The following is a 25,255-nucleotide window of genomic DNA, read 5'->3' on the forward strand; positions in this document are numbered from 1 at the left end:
TTCCCACACACTTGTGTCAACACTCACATCGTTCTCTCCTCCGGGGGGGTGGGGGTGGGCTCCTCCCAGAGAGTCCCCCCAGGCCCCTTCTCCTCCATCCCTCAGCATCCCTCAGCTCCTCGACCATCCACCCAGGGGTCTTTAATCAACTTGCTCTGTGGTCATTTAGCGTCTCACGTGCGGACGGATGTGCATGTTTTCCTAAACACATGAGGTCAGAGTCCTGCCCTGCACCTTGCGCTTCCGCCACCCGCCCCTCCCATCTTCCCTGGTCCAGGGGACCCTTGAGGCTGAGAGGACTGTGTGAAATCACTCCTAGGCAGCTGCAACATTCAGCACAGTGCTGCGGTGCCTAGAGTGAACCCCCACAACCCCCACTCTAGGGGTCGCTTGGCAGAGCTCCCCAAGGCACTGTGCTGAGAAGGCCCCTGCTCCACCTGCCCTAGGCCAGGGCATACGCCTCCTGTGGGGTTTACGGGCCCCACCAGCCCCCAGATGTTCAGGGCATATGGGGTCGGGAGGCACCTGGGTCAGTGTGGCCCCACCAGCCCCCAGATGTCCAGGGCACACAGGGTCGGGAGGCACCTGGGTCAGCGTGTCTGTGAACCATGGGAAGTAGGGGGAGCTGGCCTCCCTGTACTCAGGCCCTTGGAGGCTGGTCCCCAGCTTGCCTGTGACCATTCTCTCCCCACACCACCCATGTGATGGATGTTTGCCCGCCTGCACTTTGTCACACTCCTCCCAGGCCACCCAGCAGACCCACTCCTCCCAGGCCCAAACCAGGAGGTCCCCCAGAGGGCCTTCAGGGTCTGGGAGCCGCTGCTGGGGCACGGCCCCTTCCCACCCAGGGAAGGCAGGAAAGAGAGTCCGCGGCTGCCAGAACCACCCATTGCCCCCTTGTTTCCTTTCTCCTACCCTCTGCCCCAACCCAGACCAAACCACTTGTAGAGGGGCAGGGGTGGGGAGCCGAGGGAAGGACGAAGAGCCCAGGATTCCGGGCAGCACAGCCACCCCTGGTGCAGCTCAGCCCTAAGAGGGCTCAGCCAGAACCCACCTCAAACCTCTGCCACTCAGACGCGGGCCTCACTTTACCAACCTGCACAATGGGGTGAATAAGAGTCCCTGCCTCCTGATTCTGTTTTAAGATAAGAGAGAATCTGAATCAAATGTTCAACATGATACCTAAAGCATGGTAGGCACTTAATAAATAGTCATTCAAAAAAACCCATGCTATTAATTAGGGGGTAAAGTCAGTGAAATGTCCTTAGGAAACCTAGACTCCTACTTCACACCACGCCCAAGAATGGCTCCTACACAGCTGCTGTGGCCTGACCCAGAGTGCTCTCTCCCGGCTAATGCTGCAAGGCTTCCCCTAATCCCCCAGTGCAAAGGCCTTTGCAACCAGAATAAATAACATCTTTTCCAGCACCCTTAACCTGCCACCGTCACCTGAGGTGTCACAGGCACACACTGAGACACAGACTCACACACAGACACATGCAGAAAGACACGTATGCGTGCTCGTGAGCGCACGTGCGCACACACACACACACACACACACACACACACACACACAGGCTCCGGGAACCTGGAGCAGGAGGATTCCCGGCGAGGCCTCCCCACACATGCATCACACATTTCACCTAAAGTGCGGGCCAAAGAGGCATTTGGAAACCAGCTTGGGAACCTCATAACCATTCATAACATTGTTCTGAGAGAAAATACAAAACATGGCCCTATAAACAAACATTTGCAATAGAATTCCTCCAAGAGCTAGGAATTGCCTGTGCTAGAAAACTAACAGAGCAAGAAGAGGGAAACCACATAAACTTAGTTTGCCTCTGCAAAATTAATACCAATTACAAAAACATTTATGTGAACTGCTTACCATTTACACCTAATTACCAGGCAGCACAATTATGCATACCATTAGGGTATGCTAGATTAATTACGCTCTACATTTCATGTGATGACACCACCACACCCTCGGTCCACACAAACCCCGCTCCCCCTGTGACAGGGAAGAAAGGGCAGGTCTGTACTAACCAGAGAAACTCTGGTTTCCACCCTCGAATTGTCAGTGGTCCCCACCCACCCCACCCCCAGCCAGAGACAGCCTGATTGGCCTTCTTGCCAACGTCAACACCACAGGAGCCCCTGCTGAGAACCCACCTTCCCCCACCCCCGCCAGAGCCTCCTCTGCAAGGCACAGATGCTTCAAAACTCTCCCCGTGGGCGTGGCTGCATGTTACACGCCACCACGTGTGCCCAATGGCCACCACGTGTGCCCGCTTCCTGGGAAGCTGGCCTCACTGTTCAGGCCAAGGTCATGCCGAACTCATCTCCCAGAGAGATGGACCAGGGTCCTGCAGCCGTTTTCCAGGCACAGGAAGCCAGGTCCTGGGTAAGGTCCTAGTCTACAGTCCACCCAGGACCCAAGTGGGTGAGAGCCTCTCCCACCCTCGCTTTCTGTTCTCCACACAGCCAGGAGCCACTCTGCACAGACCTCCACCTCCCCTCTACTAAGAAGAGAAAAGGAGCTGAGCCCCCTCCCCTAATTCCCACTGAGCTCAACAAATGCTCTTCAGATACACTGGGGTGACCCAGGTTTGCAGAACAAGGGAGTCAATGGAACATGATTAAGTGGAACTTCCCAGGAACCTGGAACTCAAAACCCACTGGGGGTTGGGCTTCTTGGGAGGCGAACAGCAAGAGGAGGCTCAGCCTGTGAGACACGGGAAGAGGGGTTGTGCCTCCTGAGCACCAGACAGGGGCCAGGCAGGGCTGAACTGCGATCCTCATGCACCTGAGAGGCCAACTATAGGGGCATTTTTTTAAAAAGATACATGAAACAAAACATGCAAGTTGAGTGCAAGAAGCAGGGTTTTTGAAACAAACAACACAGGCCTGGGAGGTAGTCTCCACTTTGCAGAAGGCAAAACTGAGGCTAAGGGAAGTTAAGTGATCTACCCGAGGGGGACGTGGTTAGGAGTTGGCAGGGCTGAGGTGAAACCAGTGCCTGTCCAGCGCCGAGCCTGGTGGCCCTGGCGCAACGCCATGCCGCCTCCCGCCTCTGCCCAGGTTCAGGGATGCTGACCTGGCTCATGCCGTTTTCTAGAAACTCGTTAGAAACAGCTCTTCCTAGGATACACAAAAGACTCCTATTTCTATTTTAGAGAAACAGTTTTTGTTTCTTTTCTGTGTGCTTACCGACACTGCAAACAAACACCACAAGCACTGCAGAGACACCATCTTCTTCCCTCCTACCTTGGCAGACCTGCCTCTGAATGGAGGGTGGATGTCAACTTTGCAACTCCAGGGGCTGATGACAACTCCCTCCAGGTCGTGCAGTGGGAGTTGAAGAACAGGGTCTAGGCCTTGCAGCTCATCATTTGGGGGAGCTCCTAAGAAGCAGAAGCCCCAGCTCAAGGCCCCCAACGTCAGGATCCCCAGCGCATGTGGTACAAACTCCTGGTTAAGTCACTTGCATCCTCAAAAATCTAGAAGGATGGCTACCAGTTACGGAGAAAAACGCACCTGCCTTTCTAATGCATCAGCCGGACATTGCACCTCCCTGGGCCCCCCCACGTCCAGGCCTCTCTCACCTTCCTGGCTCAGCCCAGGCTCCAGCTGCATAAATCCTAAGCACCGCCCCCATGGGAAGCACTCCTAGATCTCTCCTAGACTCCCTCCACCCGCATCCTCTGAATGGATGGCACCCCTGCCCCTGCCCACCAGGCTGGCTGAGCCAGCTCCCTCACCCTCTCCATCACCCAGCCACTCCCACCTAAATACCTCACAGAACAGCCCTCCTCCTCCTCCGTGCCTGCACTGCTGCTCCCCTGGATTCCTGCACCAGCCTTCTGCCTGGTCAATCTGTCCCCAGCCTCAGCTGCCGAATTTCTCCTCCCTGATGCCCCTGGACCATCTTTCTGATACACAAATACGAGCATGGTACTCCAAGCCCAATGCTTATTGATGGGTAACATCCCAGCCTTCTGTCCAGCTCTGCTCGGCCCTCCCAGCCTCACATCCCATGGTTCCCATCACCCTTCACTCTTGCCGCACCAGGGGAGAAAATGCCCTGGACCACTCAGCCAACTGCTGCCCACCCTTCAAGACTCGGCTCCAGCCTCACCTCCTTAAGAAACCCTTCTCGGATCTTCCCTCCCCACTTGCCTGAGATGTCCCTTCTCTGAGCTCATAGAATGCCCTGGGCACACGCCGCAGAGCTCTCTCCACCCACCTATGATGTAATGGTCACCTTGCCAGACTCTCGCCTCCGCTGCGGACACCCTGAGGACCGGCTCAGTCCTCTTTATATTTTTGTAGCCAGTGCCTGACACATAGTAGGTCTTTAGTAAATGAATAAACAAACGTTATTTGTGGATCTGAAACAAGGAGCCTCTGGAGAGAAAACTTAAGAGCTGCCAGGCCTGTTGAGTCAGGGCCCCAGTCTCTCACCGTACCATCTCAGAGTCCAGGCTACACAGAGGGTGTTAACCAAAGAAAGCGCAGAGGCGACTGCCCTGCCCCACTGGGCTTCCCAGCTGAGCTGCCAGTACCAGGCAGGCCCTCAGGTCACCGCTAGTTGGGCTGGGAACCACAGGCCTGGGAGAGGATGGCAACAAGCACCACATTGTTGCTGGTAATAAAACCATTAGGGAGCACTGCTGTGCGCCAGCTGCCAGGTCCGGCTGCGGTCTAGACCCTCCCATGCCTGTGGGCCAGGGGGCAGAGCTGGCCCTGCCAGCGGGCCCAGCAACCAGAGCAGAGGCCACTGCCTGCTCTGGACCCAAAGAGAGCAGAGGGCAGGAAGGGAGAGGGCCCGGGGCTTGAGGAACCTGCTTGGTTCCTGGTGGGCATGGAGTCTCAAGAAACTGACCAAAGTACATCAAAATTAAAGGCCCAGAGATGAGGGGCCCAGGGCTGGAGATCAACCAGCCAAATCTGGGCTTTACAGAGGAGGAGACAGAGGCCATGCAACCCCTCAGGGGTGATGAGGATGACAGACAACACGTGTGGGGTCTTGGAAGACAAGAGGGCCTTCAAAGGGGTCATCTCGCCCAGTCCCCAGATGCACCCCAGTCATGACCCAATTAAGAGAAAAGGAATGCACACCACCTGAGTACCTACTATGGGCCAGGCGCAGTGCTGGCATCGTCACACAATATTTCATTAGATTCGAGCAATGCCAGTAAGAGGCAGATGCTCCTCTCAGCCCTGATTCACAGATTAAACACCCAGCTCAGAGACCTTTAGGTCTCTCAGTTACTGTAGGAGTAGCAGGGCTGAGATGCAAATTAAGGTCTGCCTGCCCTCTGGTCACTTCTGTGCCCTGCACATCTGTCCCCTGGCAGCCTGGGACAAGGGGCAGTCCACAGAGGGACTGGTCTGCTTCCATGCTGATGTTAATGGTCCTTTTATTTATCTTCCAGCCTCACTCCAGAGGCGGGGTGGGGCGGGGCTGGAGAAGTCCACATACTCTTTCTCCAGTCTTTAACAAGGGCAGCCTCAGGGGGCAAAGCAAGCTCCAAGTTGGCACCCATGGCCCGGGGCTGGGCGACCCGATTGTGGAAGGGGGAGGTGGGTGCTGTTGCCAAGCAACCAGCAGAGGAATTTGTATTCGCCCCTCCTCACCTCTCCACCCTGTCACCTGGGTCACTGCCACCTGCTCCTGGGCCTTCAGATCAGAGTCAGGCACAGCTTGAGCCCACATGCCAGACGAGTTTCCCAGGCCTCCCCTCCACCCCTGGTGGGGCCTCCTGAAGCATCATCTTGTCCTCCCTGCATGTGGCTCCCCAGGCTACGCCAGGGCTGGGTCACCTGAGGTCCACACCAGGACCATTTGGGTCACAAGGGCAACCAGACTGAAGATCCTCAATGATTAGTTTGTCATCCTGGTCAGATCTGAGAGGTTCCCGTCCCTATCCTCTAAAGTGAACTCGGTCTGCAGCCCCGATGTGAACTGGGGTGCTGCCAGCTGCCTGTTTTCTGCTCTCACCCAACCCCAACCAGTCCAGCCTTCGCTTGGAGACCTCAGGGTCTGCAATAAATCTCCCTGCAACCTTTCCAGAAAATACAAGTACCTGAGTAGCTCCACCCATTGCTGTCACTCTCCAAGCCAGTTTCACATTCATTATAAAAGGGCCCACCCTTCCAGCCTAAGGGTGACTCAAATTTTTTTCAAGTTCTTATCCAGAAGCTTCAAAAGTGTGGTTTTATTTTTGCTGTGGTCATTAAGAAAGGAATGCACATGCCTTTACGTTGTTGCAAAGGTTACAAAAGTGTATAAAGTGTATAACCAAAATGCTGACATGCTTGCTGGGTGATCCTTCTAGAACGACTTTTTTCTAAGCAAGTGCTAGCCTCTAAGTGTGCATACTGGTATACGTTTTAAAGGAACTTTACAAAAATGAGATCAGACTCTGCACGCTGTTTGTGGGGGTGACCCCACACCATATCATGGACATCCAACATGTCAGAATAGACACATTGAGTATCCCATTTCAAAGGCTTTGGGAGAATCTGACTAGATCCCCTTTTATCCATTAACTTAGTATCCTTTCAGAGTCTATAAAATAAATCACACAGGACCATGCTTTCAAGAAGCCCTCTGCCAACAGGTTCTGCTATGCTGGCGGATCTCAGTTGCCTGGCATGGGTCCAAGCACCCTCGCCTCGCCTGCCCCTCCCTGGGTCCTCTGGGGAAACTCTGAGGGAAGGCAATCTCCCAGCCCCCCAGCTCAGGTGTTCCTGGGCATTCACCACGACAGAGCCCACATCCAACGCACAGCTCAGTCAACTACAGATCTGACCCCACCATCCCGTAATGTCCTTCTGAGCATCTTTTAACCTTTCAAAGTAAGAAGCACCAGGCACCCCAGGATGGAGCTGATCTACTAGCTCTAGAACACCTTCTGCACTGACCCCAGGATCCATCTACCTGGTAGCACAGCAGGAAGAGCACCTGATTAGCGGCCAGGACACCCAAGTTCCAGCTGTCGCGTTACGAGCTGTGAGATGGTCCTCATGCCCTCTGTGCACCCAGACGGGGCATCCAACAACTGGCTCAGAATTAAAGATGACCTTGACATTTGAAACAGAAACACAGAGGGAAGATCAATAAGGATGACAGTGAGCAGGGCCATGACCTCAGGAAAGAAAAAATAGGAACCTGCTTATAGATGTAAATAAGGCTGGGAAATCCTGGAGGTTGGGGTGGGGTGGGGGGGAACCAGAGCAGGATGGAAATGGGCAATGCAGAGCTGCAGCTGAAAAACAAATTTGCATTCCCTGCTGGGGTGGGGTGGGGGGGACCAGAGCAGGATGGAAATGGGCAATGCAGAGCTGCAGTTGAAAAAAAAAATTTGCATTCCCTGTTGGGATTAGGCTAGGAAAGCCCCGGGCACCCACACCTCCTCCCCCAGCCTCTGTCCTCCAGACAAGCAGGCCTGCGATGTGATCAGCAAGGGAGATGTGGCCTGGCGGGCCCTGTCCACTGGCTGTCCTTGCTGGGGCTGCCAGGCACTGCCAGTCACACCTAGGGGCATCCCTCCTCCAGGTGGGGGGCTCAGTTCTGCTGCATGTGGAGGAGGGAGGGAAGAGAGCAGGGCAGAGTCAGGGTCTGCTGTCCCCCCTTCCCCTTCCCTGTGTTCTTGGCCCCTTACAAGAATGATGTGGGTGCTGCAATGCCTCTGCCAAAACCAGATCCAGAGACCCCTGGGAGGCCAGGTCAGGGACCGTCCTGCCGCCCATTCACATCATGTTGCCATCACTGACAGACACAGCCCCGCTGGTGTTCCCCTTAATTGCCGCGACACCCAGGGGTTGCTGTAATTTAAACCCTGCTCTGATTCCCTGAGTCTGAGCTCTTAAGCTTCAGTCTACAGAACATAAAGGAATCATCAAGATCCTACACCAAACGAGCTCAGCTGGCCCCTTCCCCTCCCTCCCTTTCGTTCCTTGCTCTTCTCCACCACCCTGCAGAGCCACCACAAGCAGGGAAGTTCGAAGTGAGCCTCCACGGGCCACGCCAGCGCTACAGGGCACAGGGGCCCACTCCCCTCAAATCAGCATGGGGCCTCAGGATGGCCTTCAGCACACGGAGGCCCCACTCACTGCCCCAGAGTCTCCGCCACACTCCAGTCACCTTATCCCATGCAGCCTGGCTTCCTCTCCTCGGTCAGGAAGCCCCATCTCTGTGCTCAGAGACTCATCACAGGTGCCACCTCCTCCAAGAAGTCTTCCCTGATCTCTCCAGTTGGTTGTCACCTCACTGTCCTTTGAGTGTTTTGTCTTCCTCTCCCTCAACCTTGGTCTGTGGCCATTCATTAGCTGGGCACACCCTAAACTCCCCATGTACCCTCTCAAAGTCCAGCACAGGGTCTGGCCCACAGGAAATGCTCAGCAAGTCTCTGGGACATGGAAGTAAACAGGCTGCACTTGAGACAGAATCCGAATAAAGAGCTGAGGGACTGTAGGTGGATACAAAGACAACCTGTTGACTATGATCTGCTAAACTCCGGAAGGATTGTTTAATGGTGCTGAGGAGCCTCCCACCTCTGAAGACATTTCAATCAGAACCAGCACTTTCCTCATCTGTCCAAGATTTTGCACACAGAGACGGGAAGGTGGACAAGACTTCCCAGAGTCCTGCAGCACCAAGCCACGTGAACTACCCTGACGATGACGATAGTCATGCTGAGCGCCTGCACTCGGCCAAGGGCGATGGGCATTATCTCGTTTAATCCTTCCAACAACCTATGCGTACAGCCTGGTCTCATTTCCATGTCACAGGTGAGGAAATGGAGGGAAGAAATTGCGCTTGTTGGAAGCTGAATGCAGTTCCCTCCAACTCCAGGGCCCTCACTTGGGCTGCCTCAGACAGGCTCATGTCGAAGCAAGTCTCTGTCCCCACGCAGCTGCACACCGCGTACACAGAAATATGCACAGAGATACACGTGCACCACACCCTGTCCTGCCCACACACTTAGCCAAGGGACACACACGCAAATCTCTGACACTGCCATGAATCTCAGATCTGGTAGGTTGTTTGTTGTTGTTTGTTTTTTTTTTTTTAGGAAAAAGAGTCAAAGAGAGAAATGCCTGAAAATGAGCCTTTAAGATTTGAGTGGAAAGGAATCTGGCACCTTTGGTTTACTACTAAAGCCCTGCTCAGCAGCAACAAAGCACATAGGCCCACAGAGATGCCCAGCCTCCAAGCACGCTACTCTCCACTAAACACCAAAAGGGAAGTGGAAACAATTCCTATAGGCCATTCCTTGGTCCTGACTGTTGCCTGTTTCCAAGCAGAAGGCCAGAGACACTTAACTATCAGTGGGGCATGGGACCGGGCAAGGGGACCTGGGCACCAAGACAGGGACCCCAGAATCAAGAGAGCAGAAGGTGGCAGGAAGTGCTAAGTGAGGGGAGCATGTGATGGGCAGGCAGTTGGCCCTTCTGGCCTCGGGCTCTGGGTAGTGCTGCCAACCCTGGAAGAAACTGGGCCTGGCTCCCCACCCAAACAGCCCCCAACCCAGCTCCAAGTGCTCTCAGAGCTTCAAGTTGTCTTTCAACCCTAAATTCTAGGGCTTGGATTCTAATGGTAACATTTCAGGCAGAGGATGGGGAGAGGGTGGTCTATTTTTAACTCGCCCATTAGAGAGCTGGCAACACTGCTCTCAGAGTCCCCTTTCTATCTGGCTCCCAAAAAAACAGGAGCCTTGATGGAGTCCTGGCTCACGCTGAAAAAGAATCTGGGTTTTTCAGGGGGGCTTGAGCCTAAGGAGCCTAAGTAGGCAGTGACTATTTGGGGAAGGCGGAGCAGAAGCAAGAAGAAGAGAGCCCAGCCTCCAGCCGTGCAGCTAGGGAGAGGACGGGGACGCAAACACAGATGTGCAGCAAGTTTCCCCACTATCCAGGAGACACCTTGGAAGCTCCACAAAATGACCAAGGGGCCCAGAGGTGGCCAGGGCAAGAGTCCTGTCGCGTGGAGACTATGAACCAAGAGGCGAGACTGACACGGAGTGTAGCAGACCAGGAGAGCTGGAGCAGGAGGCAGTCTAAGCTCCCCAGAGGGCAGCTCTGGCCCTGCTTCTTCCCAGCCAGGTCATCCCAGGCCAGGATTTTATAGCTTGTCCTGTCTTCCTTGCAGGCTTTTTCAGAGGACCACTGGCATGAAACTAGGAGCATCTCTTGTTCTAACGAGGTGACTCTGGGTGGGTTCTGGGATGGGGGCTGGTCCCCAGAGAAACCAAGAAAGGATGAGAAGGTTTGGAGTTTCAGCCTGAAGAAGATCCACAACAAACTCAGATGCTCACTGCAAACTCGACTCAGGGAGGAAATCTCAGAAATTGTGCACACACACACACAAATGCCCACGTAAACCTACGAAAGGACACACACATGTGAGGGCTTAACCAGAGGCTAAACTTTTACACCCTTTGTGGAGTCAGATGTGACCGACCTGTTTCCTGAAGGGCCCCCACCCTTCACACCACCAGCTCCCTTCAAAGGCCCACCCCTCAGGAGGCCCCGCTCTCACTCAGACCTCCTCTCCTGAGAAGTCCTTCCTGATTATCCCTGCGTGGTGGAAATAAGACCATCCCACCCCCCCCCTTCTTGGGTCTGAAACTCCACCACTGGAATCAGAGCCATCGAATTTAAAAGCTGGAATGGCCCTTCAAGCTGCAGTCCAACCCCCACCCTACAGAAGAATCTTGTCCACAGACACCCTGACACATGGCCGTGGTTGTCCTCTCCTCTGCTTCTCCAGTGCTTGGGGAGTAGGGGGAGGAGGGGAGGAGCCCTTGCACAGTGAAACTGACACTCCTTGAATTTGAGAAGGAATTCACCTTTTCGAAGGCTGGTTTCCTATTGCGGGTCCGTGAGCCTGGGAAGGAGGACAAGGAGAGCCTCGGTCCATCAGGGCCAGGAACTGTGCATTTGATGAGGAGCTGAAGACAGGCCCAAGGACCTGGACAAGAAGCTGGAGAGGAAGCCAGGGCCCAGAGGAGTGGGGCCCAGGGAAGGGAGGCAGGCAGGTGCCGGACCCGCTGCACAGGTTTGCCTGGGCCCCTGCCTGCGTGCGGCACATGTGCACACATGCACACACGACTCACACTTTTCACAGAGTTGCCTGTCAAACAGCCCAACCAGGGCCTCAGTGGGACCTGGAGGCAGAGGGGGACCACCCTGTCCCAGAAACCTAGCAAGAACTCCTAACAACCCAAGCCTCCTAACCCAGGCAGCTCAGGAAACCAACCAGGAGACCAGCCCCGGCCAGCACCGGGGATGGCCCAAGGAGGTTCCGCCTGACAGCTGGGCTCCCCAAATCCCACAGGCCAGTCTTAGCACTCCAAGCATCGCCCAAGGAGAAAAGCTCCCTCAGCTGCAGCTGTCACATCTGCCGGGAGGGAGCAGGCAGAGCGGAGCAGCACCTGATCCCAGGATCCCTTCACAGCCCGCCAGCCCAGGAGGCCTGGTTCAGCCGCTGGCAGCCCCGGCTGAAACATGAAGACGGAACAGTCCCCCAGGGATGCTGATGGCAGTCTCTGGGCACGGCAGCGAGGGGCAAGCTGGGTCACAGGGCGGCCGGCTCCTCTCCCGCAGCCTCCTGTCCCTACTGGTTTGGGAGGGGGCGAGTTGTGTGGCTTCGGGGCCCCGGGCCCTTCCTCCCGCCTGACGCAGGCCAGAGCTGCCCAGCTGGGTGCAGGACGCCATCTTGGGTCAAGGTGCAGCCACAGGGGGCTCCCCTTCGCGAGCCGGGGCGGGGAAGAGAGCCCCTGAGAACCAGCAAGCCCCTCACTCCCCACCCAAGGCGCCAACACCTACTCAACTGGCTTTGCAGTAGAGAGAAGGAAGGAAGGACGGAAGGGATGGAGAGAAAAGGGGGAAATAACAGGGGCTGGGGGGGTGGGGGGAGAGGGAAGCGAGTGGGTGCCCCAAGAAGGGAGGCTCCAGGAAAGCGAAATGCAGTTTGGCAGCCCGAGGGCCGCGGGCCCCAGCGATGGGGGGCTGGGGGAGGCCGGGGGCGGGCCCTGGACTCCGGCCAGCCCCTTCGGAGCCGAGGGGGAGGGAGGGCAGGGCGGCCTGGGGGAGGGGAGCTGGGGTGAGGGCGGGACACGGTCCGAAGCCGCCTGCGGCTCCGAAGCTTGGGGTCTCCCGGGGCACTGGGACGTGGGGGCCGAAGACCCCGAGCCGCAGCCTCGGCGAGGCCTCGTCCTTCACCGTGCAGATGCGAAGCGTTCAAGGACACGTCTGCACCGGCCCAGCGGGGGTGCGTGTGCGTGAGTGTGTCCGCGTGCGTGTGAGTGTGTGCAGGCGGGTGGGTGCTGCTGCAGGGGGTGACCCTGGGCGCCCCCGCCCGCAACGCCCCGGGCCCCGGCCCCGAGGCTCCCACCCTCTGCGTTTTCCGGTCCCCGCGGCCCGGGTCCGGGATCTTCGCCCGCCCCCGCCCCGCCCCCACACTGCGGCGCCGCCACCGCCACCGCCACCACCGCCGCCGCCGCCGCCGCCGCCGCCCCGGCTCCCACGGCCAGCGGCGGGGGCAGGGAGGAGCCAGGCACGACGTCCGCCACCCCCCCGCCCCGCGCGCGCGCCGCTCGACTCTCCGCGGAGAGGTGTGCCCCCCAACTGGCACTCTCCCCACCCCCGCCGCCCCTCCCAGATCCGCTGGCACCCCGCACCCCCAGCCACAGGTGGCCGGAGGAAGATCGCTGCTCAGCGTTCCCCGGCCCGGCCCCCCGATCACCCCTCGGCCCGCCCCCCGGGGGCCTCCCGGGTCCCCCCGCCCCGCCGGGCCGAGGAGGGCCTGGAGCCGGGGGGGAGGGGCGGGGGGCCGGGTCGTGCCAGGCTGCCATTTTCTGCCGCCGCCGCGGAGCCTGCGCGGGGCCCGGCCCCCGCCCCCCTCCCCCGCTCCCTGCGGGCCACGGCGGGAGCCGATTATTCCGGGTCGGGGTCCGCGCCCTCAAGCGCCCCGGCCTCAGGCCCCAGGCTGGGCCCCGGGGCGGGGGCAGGCAGGGCCCGGAAGGCGGGGGCGGCCAGGCCGGGGCCCCTGCGGCAGCGCCTAGCCGGGCACCGAGGCTGAGGCCGGCGGCGGAGGGGGGCCCCCGGCGGCATTGTATAGACTTGAACTTGAGCCCGGAGCCGGGCGGGGGCGCGGAGGGGGCTCCGCGCCGGGAGCGGGCGGGACGGGAGGGGGCGCCTGGCGAGCCCGCGGGGACATAAACAAACCCTCCAATCCCCCGCGCCGCCCTGGCCAGCCCGGCCCGCCGTCGCCGCCCGCAGCCCTGGCCCCGCGAGCGCCCGGCGCCGAGTTGCGGGGGTCCGAGAGCGTGCCCCGAGCCGGGCACTGCCCGCCACCGTGCCCCCCGCCCGGCTACCCTCCTCCCCGCCCGCCTCCGGGCCGGCCTCCCGGGCCGCCAGCAGCGGCGCTCATTACCGTGTGGCCGGTGGGGTCGGGCCGGCCCGGCTGCGCGCCCTAGTGCCGCGGCGCCGCGTCCCGGCTCGTCCTCTGCTCTCGCCGCCGCCGCCGCCGCCGCCGCCGCCCGCGCGCCCTCCCTCCCTCCCTCCCGGCCCGCCTGCCTGCCTCGCTCGCTCGCTCCCTCCCTCCGCTCGCTGTCGCGCTCCCTCTCTCCGCCTCCTCCGCCGGGTCCCCCCCTCCCACCCCTTCTCTCCGCCTTCCTCCTTCCCTCCCTCCGGCCGCCCGCGGGCCCAGGCCTCCGCCCGCTGCTCGCCCCCCGCGGCCGCGCTGGCCCCGGCCCCGGCGCTGCGGAGCCGGCCCGCGAGGCAGCGCCGACTTGGGGGCCCCGGGGCGCCGCGGCGGGAGCGGCCTGGGCGCGCGGCCGGTCCTAGCGCCCTCGGCCCGACTTCCCGGCCCCTACGTCCCCGCTGGGGGTCCCCGCACGCTGCAGGTCGGAGAGCCGGACCCCGCAGCGCCGCGACCCTGCGCAGGGCCCGGGCACCCCGCCTCGGCCGCTTCTCCCGGCCACTCCGCCGGGGGCCTGCGGCAGCCCTCACCACCCCCCCGGCCCGACCCTGCGCGGGGCGCCCCGCTACCTGGCGCTGCCTCTGCGCTGGGTCCCCGCATCCAGCACTGGCCGCAGGGACAGCGGCCCCTCCTCTCCAGCGGCCGGTGTCAAGTGCCTCCCCCCCGGCAGCCCGCGGAGCCCCCGGCGGCTTTCGCCCTGCAGTTCTCCCGACCTCCACCAGAGCCCACTGCACTCTGCCTGCCTCAGCACTGGGGCTGGGGACAGCAGCGCCGGCCCATCCGCGTCGCAGCCCCCACGCCACCCGCCACCCCCGCCAGGTGCCGCCGCCGAGTGGAGGCCAGTCCATTCAACAGGGCCAAGGTCGGGGCGCCGGGCCTATCCAGGCCGTCTTGGAGGCTCGATCACCTCTATTGAATGAGCCTCCCTTGAAGGGAGTGAGCTCCCCGTACCTTGAGGTGTCCAAGTAGAGTTGAGTGTCCTCAGTTGGTCAGTGGAAGACTGAAAGATTCCTTGGCTGGGAGGTGGAACTAAATGACATTGAAGATCCCTTCCAGCTCTAAGATTCCGTGCACACACCTACACTCCACCCTCGTGCTTACTCACCCCATTGCTGCGAGGGTTGGTCTCATTTCCCATAGAGTTCCCAGGGCTCCAGGTTTCTGACTTGGGGCATCACTGTCTACTTACATCAGCACCACCGCTCTCACTCTCCCAACCGCCCCGGCTAGGCTTGGCCCCCTCACTCCCCTCCCCTCTTCTGCCTGTATCCCCACCAGTCATCTCCCACAGTGTACTCCCATTCCACCCAGCGCTTCATCTTTATTACAGCGCTCTGAGCTCCCTGGCCCAGGATATAGTGTGCCCCCTTCCCCAGGCATCCATCACCTTCTCTGCTGAAACCAGTCCTTCTTTCCCCTCCACCCCCACTAACTTCAGCCCTTCAAGCGTCACAGCAAGTTACCTAACTCTTTGGGACATAGAACTGACCTTTCATCCAAGAGATTCTCTTCCAGAAGTCTTCTAATGCTTCCAGGTCCCTCAGTCTGCCAACTCCCCATGCCTCAAGGTCAGAGACCACTCCCAACACAGTTTTCAGTGTCATCCTCATTCAAGGGGTCACCCCATGGCACTGGTGAGAGGTCCTGCTATCCGTGGTCTCTACCTGGCCAGTTCCATCTTAAGTGGTCTCTGAAGACAGAGTCCACCTCTGTCACCTCTGTAGCCCCATACTTTGCACAGGCTTTGGCTGAATGAATATGTGCATTGCAGACTCCTTGCCACTTTGCTTTCAGCATCAAGGTGGACATCCATAGACATGCTAAAGGTTGGCTACAGGGAAAACCATGTTTAGAAAGATAGTTGCCATACCTTCTAGTTCCTTAAAGTGTGAAAGTGTTAGTTGTTCACTAGTGTCCAACTCTTTGCAACCCCATGGACTGTAGCTCACCAGGCTCCTCTGTCCATGGAATTCTCCAGGCAAGAAAACTGGAGTACGTAATCATTCCCTTCTTCAGGGGATCTTCCTGACCCAGGGAACGAACCTGGGGCTCCTGCGCTGCAGGCGAATTCTTTACCATCTGAGCCACCAGGGAAACCCTAGGGCTTATATAATAATACTCCAACTAACAGTGAGGGTTTTCTGAGTGTCTCCTGTGTGCCAGGCACCAGGTTGGCACTTTTCCCCTAGTCTGTGGCAACACTGTGTGGTAGTGTGTGTCATCCCCATTCTTCAGATGAAGAAACTGAGACTCAGTCAAAGTCACAAAGCTGGGAAGCGGCAGAGCCAGGATCCAAAGCATGGTACGTCTGACTCTGAAATCGTGATGGTTCCCTTAAAACCTTACAGTTATTCTTAATAAACTGACACTCTCAGGGTCAAGTGGGCAGTTGTGTCTCTCTTAAGTAAGGAATTCCTTGGCTTGTTCCGTGGTTAGGACTCAGGACTTTCACTGCCACGGCCTGGGTTCACTCTCTGATCGGGGTACTAAGACCCTGCAAGCCACGTGGCTCAGCCAAAAAAGAAAAAAAAGCAGCTTTCTATTCAGTAGAGTTATCTGTGATGAACTCATTGGGAGCCCATGATAAGTGTGACCCTGGATGTCTGTGAAGCTGATGTCAAAAGGCCCAAGGTGACAATGTGAGGGGGTTTGCTTATGTGCAGTAAGAAGCAAACTTGTGGCTGCAGGCTTGGTTCTGGCTCCTGGTCCTGATGTCTTTGGCATGAGGAAGGCCCTCCAGGCCGTGCCAAGAAGAGACACATCAATGCTGGCTAACCGTATTGGGCCCTCCTCACCATACATCACACGGGGTCCAGCTCAGATTGATTTAGCCTTCAGGCTCCTACGGCCCCATCAGTTGTGTGTGCTCCACTGTGGCTCAGCCAGTATCCCAGTCAACCCTAGATCATCTGGGGTGAGGGGCAGTTACCAATCACCTGCCTGTGATTGACAGTGACAGAATCCTGCCTGACAAAAGGATAAAGCAGTTAAGAGTTTAGACAGCCAGGAAGACCAGGGAACAGGTAAATCCAGGGACTCAAGTGCCAGCTCCAGAGCTGATTCTCTCACCTTCACTCTTGTCTTCTTCCCGCTTTGGGCACTCTTCTGTGCTTTAAACAAACTGAAGGTGGTAGGCAGCTGTCTCATGTCCCTACTCTCCCAACTTAGAGAATCCCAGTGGAAGAACATAATTTCCTTTCCTTCAGGAAACCCCCTAATGCTTCCAGGGCAGGAGGTTCCATGTCTTTTATTTTATTTATTTATTTATGTATTTATTTTTGGCCACAACACACAGAATCTTCCCTGACCAGCGATCAAACCCGTGCCGCCTGCACTGGAAGTGCAGAGTCTTAACTACTGGACCACCAGAGAAGTTCCTCCATGTCTTTAATAACACTCTCCCAATAAAAAATAAATTAATAATAAAAAAAAAACACCCTCCAAACCCCTGAGCCTCAAATATGAGACACAATTGTCCTGTTTTGTATTTCAGTGGCACCCTTGCTGTCAGCGCCATCCCTAACAGAGATGTCCTGAGGGTTACTTCAGTTGTTCTGACTTTGGTCAAAGGCCACTCTGAACATGTCCTACCACCTGGGGGTGGCGTGGATCACATATCCACCCCCTTAGGTGGGTTCAGGAGGTTTGGAGACTGACAGACCCAACAGCACCCTGTGGAGAAGGGGCAGAGCTGTTGTCCAAAGCAAGGGTGCTTGGCAGACACACTGCACTTCACCCAATGGCCGCCCAGCATCCATGTATACTGTCTTTTCCCCATGCAAGCATCAAAAATGCTCTTGCTGGGACTTCCCTGGTGGGCAGTGGCTAAGACTCCGTGCTCCCAATGCAGGGAGCTTGTGTTCAATCCCTGGTCAGGGAACTAGATCCCACATGTAGCAACTAAGAGTTCAAATGGCACAACTAAAGATTCCACATGCCCCAGTGAAGATTAAAGATCTCACGTACCGCAACTAAGACAGAGCATAGCCAAATAAATATTTTTTTTTAAATGCTCTTGCTGCTTGGTAGAAGTAGTGGCTGCACAATATTGTGAATGTACTAAATGCCCCTGAACTGTACATTTTCCAAAGGTTAATTTAATATTATATGAATTTCACCTCAATAAAAAGATACTTTTAAATGCTCCTACTGAAATAAAGAACCTTCACCACCTACAACTAAAAATCCACTTACTCTCCTTCCCAAAGGAGGATAAAGAGGATCCAGGTAAGTTGCATTCCTCTCAATGGTCTACATGTGGCTTCTCATTATCTGTAACAGTGGCTACATTATAAATTTAACCACCCTCAAAACACCAAGCCTATGATGGTGGAGATAAAATAGATTATTCTCAATGAAGACTGACTTTGGAAGAGAGGGGAAGGGAAAAAGCACAAGGGGCCCACCCTGCCAGCTGGGCAGCCAGAACTCACTTCTCCTAAGGGAGCTTAGTCCTCGTCTGGAGGCTTATTGTCTTCAATGGCTGAACCTGAGTGCCTACAGGGAAGAAGTCCCCTTTGCGGAAGGTCAACTCCCTATTGGCATGGTCGTGGCTTTCCTGGGGATTCCTTCAGAGGCTGGGCAATCCTTAGGTCTGAGGATTGCAGAATCACTTCCTTAAAACCTCAACTGGCTGCCAGTCAGCTCGTTTCCTAGGAACTCCATGGACTGACTAGTAACTCGCCCCCTAAAATCCCAAAGCTGATGAGTGGACTCCAGTGCATGGCCACCACAGAGGTTGTGAGCATTACAACAAAGAGGGAAATAAAAGTGCTTTGTAACCCATAAATGAGGTCATTATCCTAATTCACCAAGAAAATCATAAAGACACAGATTCGTTCTGTACAGTTTTACGTGCGCTAGTACACAGTCCTTTTATTCAGTTCTTTTTACCTTCTCACTGGATTTCCCACAGCAATTGTCATCCACTTCCCTCCCCTATTTCTAGATGCTGATTCAGCCTTTTCCTCCAGAAAACACCTTAGCCTCTGCCTCTCACTCCACTCTGAGCCTCACTTCTGTATATTGATAGAACCAGAGATAAATATAGATGTAAAATGTATGTGTGTGTATTTACATCTTGTGTATATACATACACACATTCCCCTCTTCTGTCCACTGACAGCATGCACAAGCAATGAAACCTCAACAGGGATGAGGATACTTCATGCCCAGATCTTGGTTTCTAAATACCATTCTTTACCAAAAGGAACTGGACTTTCTTTGGAGAAATGGCAGCTTCCAGAGCTGGGTCAAGCAAAGGACAAGATGAGTCCAGAATATGTTATACTTTAAAGTTAAAGAAGTATTCAAAGAAGGATGGGGTACAGAAAGGGCTTTTACTGGGAAAATATGGGAAAGTTTGAGCACCAAAATAATGATACCAACAGATTATAAATCCACTGCATAAAATAGGAGTCCATGAGTCCATAGTGCTAGAAATAAATAAATGAACAAATTGCAAGTTTAGTGGGGAATGGGATATTTACACAGCCTCAAAGTACTTCCCAGCAAGATACTTACTAATTACAAAGAGGAAAAGAATAACTTTACAATGAAAAAGCCCTTTAATCAAGTGATCAAAGTTAACTTCATCAGTAGTGGACCAAATTGAAATGATACGCCACCTAACAGGATGCAGTGAGAACAACACAGCATCATTTCTGTCATACATACTCCAGCCAAAGATGCATCACCTGAATCTAATCTCAAGGAGACATCAGACAAACCTTCTCCTAGTCCATTTGGGCTGCTGTAACAAAGTACTATAGACTGGGTGGTTTATAAACAATGAATAGTTATATCTCACAGTAGGGGCTGGAAAGTTCAAGATGAAGAGGCCAGTAGATTTGATGATTGGTGATGCTTCCTTCTGCATAGGCAGCTATCTTTTCTGTGTCCCCATATGGTGGTAGGTACAAGCTAGCTCTCTGGGGTCTCTCTTAGAAGAGCACTAATCCCAGTCATGAGAGCTCTGCCCTAATGACTTAATCTTCTCCCAAAGGCTGCACCCCCTAATACCATCACCTTGCAGGGTAGGTTCCGATATATGGCTTTTGAAAGGACACAAACATCACACCATTGCAAAGGGATATCCTACAAAATAACTGACTTGTATTTTTCAAGAGTGTAAAGGCCATGAAAGTCAGGGAAAGATTGAGGAAGTATTCCAGATGGAAGGAAAGAAACTAAAGATACAAGACAAGTAAATGTATGATTCTGGATTGAATATTTTTGGTACAAAGGGCATTATTGGAAAAATTCAGTTCAGTTAAGTTCAGTTCAGTCACTCAGTCGTGTCCGACTCTTTGTGACCCCGGGAACCACAGCATGCCAGGCCTCCCTGTCCATCACCCAAACCCATGTCCATTGAGTCGGTGATGCCATACAACCATCTCGTCCTCTGTCGTCCCCTTCTCCTCCTTAGAGAATTGTAAATTGGGTCTGAGGATAGTAATGGACTATAGTAATGGATCAGTGTTACTTTCCTGATTTTGATGTTTGTACTGCAGTTATGGAAGACAGTGTCCTTATTTATAAGAATATACTTCTAGTTTAGGATAAAAAGAAATATATCCTATAGTAAGGTTTTTTTGGGGGGGGGGAGGTGACGGCACCATGTTGACACTTTGTCACAAATAGTTTAGAAAAAAGATAAATTATTTTGAGACATTTTCATCTTTTTTGTAGTTTTCTGCAGTTTCTGTAAGATAGTTTTAAAATAAAAAGTTTAAAAAAAATTACCCCCAGGAGTTGTAGCCTTTTCCCTTCTCACCAGGAATACATGTGAAAGAGAATATTGCCAATTGAGTATGTCATCAGACTCTTGGACTTCCACCCACTGGTTGGGTGAGCAGTGATCTCTTGCTGTACATTTCATTTTGCATTTCTCTGACCACGAGGAGGTTGAACTCATTTCATGTGTTAAGGGGTGTTTGCATTTATAAACTGAGAACTGTCATTTTATCTTTTGGCCACTTTTCTACCAAAATGACCTTTTCATGAATTGAGGAGGTTATCCCTTTGTGTTACAAGCCAATACTTACTAATATTTCTATACTGTGTATTTGGTGCCTGGCATTGTGCAGAATCAGAGAACTGACTCATTGGAAAAGACCCTGATGCTGAGAAAGATGGAAGGCGGGAGAAGGAGACAACAGAGGATGAGACGGTTGATGGCATCACCGACTCAATGGACATGAGTTTGAGTAAGCTCTGAGAGTTGGTGATGGACAAGGACACTTGACGTGATTCAGTCCATGGGGGTCACAAAGAGTTGGACACAACTGAGTGCCTGAACTGATTGTGCAGAAGAGCTTGGTGAGACAGATGGTCTCTGCCTGTGAGGAGTTTACACACAACACAATCCAGACTAACGTTCACCAGTTAATCAGGAGTTAAATTGTGAAGCTCAGACAAGAAGGGAAGGGGGCTGGAGTGCAGGAGTCCCTGAGCAAATGGGATCTGAGTGGGGGTTGAAGGATGGGGGTGGGGGTTGGGTCAACGAGAGCATCCTGGGCTTGGAGGAAAGAAGGCACTGTGAGTGTGAGAACCTGACCTGCCTGTGGTGACTTGCCCTAATCCCTCTATTTCTGCCCCGACCTCAGACTCAGTTCCTCTGCCTAAAAGAGCGTCCCCCCCAAAAAAAAGAAAAAGAAAAAAAAGAGCTTCCCTAAGTTCTTCCTGCTTTTCACTGCTCCTCCAGAAAGAGGAGGGCAGGAGCGCCAGATCAGTGAGAAGAGCAGATATACTGGACCTGATCTTATGGTCTCAGGGGAGCACGGTGGGCAGTGCCACAGTCCACCTAGCTTTCTGTGGGGGTGCCACTCAGGGTCAAGGAGGAAGATTAGAAACTTGGGGTTCTGTTACTACTTTTCAAATACAAACATTTTAGTGGGTTAAAAGCAGTGATTTTTTTTTTTTTTTAGTTGCAAGGATATATTGTACAACACAGGGAACATAGCCAATGTTTTATAATAACTACAAATGGAGTATAACCTTTAAAAATTGTGAATCACTATATCATATACCTGTAACTTTTATAATATCTCACATCAACTATACTTCAATTTAAAAAAAGGAAAAGGGAATTATGGGGACTTTCCAGGTGGCCCAGTGGTTGAGACTCTGCACCTCCAATGTAGGGGGCATGGGTTTGATCCCTGATGGGGAACTGAGATCCCATATGCCGTGGGGTATGGCCAAAAAAATTGAAAACTTTTTAAATTTAAAAATAAAAATAATTATAGATGATCAAATTATTTTTTAAAGAAGTGTTTTTTTTTTTCATTCATACCTTCTAGGAATGAATGTACTTTCTAGGTAATGTACTTTCTAGGTTATAACTTGAGTTCCATGTAACTCAAGGCGGTGTTTTTTCTTAATTAAATTTTTTCTTTTGATGCCAATTTGGATTCACATGCAATTACAAGAACTACTACAGAGAAATCCCCTATACCCTCTATCAGTTTTCCCCAATGATAACATCTCTCAAAACCTAAGTGTAATATCACAAGCAGGTTATTGACACTGACGTGGTCAAGGTACAGAACATTTCCATCGGCCCATGATTCCCCACGTTGCTCTCTTACAATCATGCTCACGTCTTCCCTGCCTCCCCCTCTGCCCCAGTTACTCATCTGGGCAGCTACTCATCTGTTCTCCGTTTCCATAGTTTTCACGTGTAAATAGTGTTATATAAATTGGAGTCATACAGCATATAACCTTTGGGGGTTGGCTTGTTTTCATTCAACATGATTCTATGGAGATCCATCCCAGTTGTGATATGTATCAGTAATGCTTTCATTTTTATTGCTGAGGAGTAGTCCATGGCACAGAGATGTACCACCTGTTGAAAAACATCTGGGGGTATTTCTAGTTTTTAGCTACAGGTTAAAAAACCGGGACCAGGGAAGTAACCAAGTTGCACCAGGGAAAACAGGCAGTCACATGTAAAGAAGGTGAGTCTCAACTGAAGAGAGGCAGATAGGAAGAGAGGAGATTTGTGCTCTACTGTGGCGGGGGATCCAGGGAAGCTCTGGGCCGCCTTCTGAAGGGAACGTGTTTTGCTGACTAAAAACAGACATGATGAGGAGGGACATATTAACTGATTTGAGTTGTTATAATAACATCTAGATAAAATATATATTCAGGGGCCAGAAGAGAAATGGAACTGAATGCAGATGAGCGTGAGGAATGGGGGAAATGACTGGAAAAATATCTCCATAGACACAGAGCTTACTCATTACTGAAGCCATGAGCAAGGGGCTCTCCAGGGAGTACACAGACAGAGATGCTGGGGGAGACCACAATTAGGGGGTGAGAGAAATGACAAGAGGGAGGAGCCTCGGAGAGGTAGGGGCAGCGGGCTGAGGATGGAGTGAAGCAGAGGAGTGAATGAAGGCCAAGGACAAACAGACTTAGCACTGACGAAGCAACAGGGTTGAAGGGAAAGGAGTGTATTTGTTATCTATGCTGCATGACAAATTAACCCAAATCTTAGTGGCTTAAACAACAACATTATATTATTTCACAGTTTCTGTGTGTCAGGAATCTGTAGGTAGCTTGGTGTCCTTGGGCTCAGGGTCACTCACAGGCTGCAGTCAAGATGTCTGACTGCAATCATTCCAAGTTTTAATAGGGAAGAATCCATTTCCATTTCCTGTGGTTGCTGATGGGATTCAGTTTCTCACACGTTGCTGGACTCGGCTTCAGTTCAACATGGGCTGTTGGCTAGAGAATGCCCTTAGTTCTTTGCCTTGTGGGCCTCCCACAGGGCAGCTCACAAGATGACCCATGGCTTCGCTCTTAGAGTGGACAGGAGAGCGCTAGAGTGTGCAGGCGAGATGGAGGACACAGACTTTTATTTTATTATTATTATTTGTCCACACTATGCAGCATGCAGGATCTTAGTTCCTCAACCAGGGATTGAACTTGTCCCTTCTACACTGGAAGCTTGGAATCTTAATTACTGGACCGTCAGGGAAGTCCCATCACAGACTTCTATAACTGAGTCTTAGATGCTTTTGCCCTGTTCTCTTCATGGCTTCCCTGGTGGCTCAGTTGGTAAAGAATCCGCCTGTGATGTGGGAGACCTGGATTTGATCCCTGGGTTGGGAAGATCCCCTGGAGAAGGGAAAGGCTACCCACTCCGGTATTCTGGCTTGGAGAATTCCGTGGACTGTATAGTCCACGGGGTGGCAAAGAGTCGGACACGACTGAGTGACTTTCACTTTCTTTCTTCATTAGGACCAGCCCACACTCAAGGGGAGAGGATTATATAAGGATCTGCATACCAGGAAGTCACACAGTCGGTAAAGAATCTGCCTGCAATGCAGGAGACCCAGTTCAATTCCTGGGTCAGGAAGATCCCCTGGAGAAGGGAAAGGCAACCCACTCCAGTATTCTTGCCTGGAGAATCCCATGGACAGAGGAGCCTGGCAGGCTACCATCCATGGGATCGCAAAGAGTCGGACATGACTTAGCGACTAAACCACCATACCAGGAAGCCAGCTGAGATGCAGCTTACTAGAGGAGCAAAGACAAACCTGAACCTCCCCCAGAGGGCCCTAACAGGACAGTATTAGAAGGGTGTGAGAGGCAGATGACAGAATGGAGCAAGACAGGTGGTGATGCCCAAATTCCAGCTGTTCCCAGCACTTCAGGAAGACATGGACAGACTAAGGAGTCCCACCCCTCTTTTCTGCAGTGAGGTGCAGAAGGTCCCAGCTTGGTTCTTTCCATGGGTCTGTTTCCTCCTCCCATCCCTTGCCCCACCCATAGCGGAGCAAGGGAAGTGGGAGCCTGGCTCACCGTCTGTATCCCACCCAGCAGCACTCACCATGGAGGCAGTGGAGCACCCTCGGGGGGAGGGAGGACAGGACCTGACTCCAGAGCCCTTGCACTCCACAAGACTGCCTCTTTCCCACCTGAATTCCTGTTCAGGCCCAGGGACAATAGAAATGACCCCCCCACCCCCAACCTCACCAAGGATCCAGCAGGGGGCTGGGAGAGCAAAATCCCTTGTACTCTAAAAAAAGCAGCTCAGAGTACTTTTATTAGTTGCCTCCCCAGTTCTCTCTGTTTCTTGTCACCTAAGGGGAAAGAAGAATGAAGAAAATACCCTCAATAGGACATAATGTTTCAGATGGGCTTTTAGATCAAGCTCTTGTTGGATCCTAATGACAATTCCAGAGGCACTCAGGCCAGTGATTGTTATGCCACTTTTCAGGAGGAGATCACTGAGACCCTGAGAAGCATCTTGGCAACTCAGTGACCAAGAGGCCCCAGACCTGGACTCCCAGCTCCACTCTGCGTCCACATGGAGCTTCCCAGGGGAGCACGGCTTCTCCAAGTTCATGAAGATGGCCGAAACAGTGGACACAGGGTCCTCACCTGCTGAGTGTGGGACTTAGAGCTCACAGCTCTGTTCTTGCTAGTCTTACCCTCCTCCCCCCTTGCAGTAGCCTCCGCCAATAGCATCCCAAGTTCTTGCATCCAGAATATTCAGAAAACCCAACTGCCCCCAGATGTCTTGAAATCTCTTTATTGGAGATCAAGCCTTTCCTTCTACAACTAATGAATTCTCAGGAGCAGAAAATGACCTGTAGCCCTGGGGATACTGGAGTCCATGAACAGGGCAGGAGAGCAAGAAGAGGGAAAAAGAGGCTTGGGGTTGGGGGGGGGGGGAGAAACTGGGTCACGGGAGCCAGTTTTTGTGACCAACACTGGGGTTTGCATGTTTCCGGGGACAAGGGAATTAGG

General features: G+C 53.7%; 1 protein-coding gene across 12 annotated transcripts in view; it reads right to left on the minus strand.

Annotated features, from left to right (window-relative positions):
• Nucleotides 1-14,182, minus strand: part of DNMT3A (DNA methyltransferase 3 alpha) — a 111,964-nt gene extending 97,782 nt beyond the window's left edge. For 9 of the 12 annotated variants that reach the window (XR_010662305.1, XR_010662307.1, XR_010662306.1 and 6 more), the window contains exon 1: nt 13,445-13,557. The gene's annotated coding sequence lies outside the window, so the exon portion shown is untranslated. Of the gene's footprint in view, nt 1-6,946; nt 7,090-10,856; nt 11,873-13,444; nt 13,558-14,061 lie in introns of those variants that run through there. The other 3 variants (XM_065928688.1, XM_065928689.1, XM_065928690.1) reach the window with 3 other exon arrangements.
• Between the last annotated feature and the right edge of the window lie 11,073 nt (nt 14,183-25,255).

This window comes from Muntiacus reevesi, chromosome 3 (assembly GCF_963930625.1).
Source record: "Muntiacus reevesi chromosome 3, mMunRee1.1, whole genome shotgun sequence".
In the NCBI taxonomy this organism is placed as follows: Eukaryota; Metazoa; Chordata; class Mammalia; order Artiodactyla; family Cervidae; genus Muntiacus; species Muntiacus reevesi.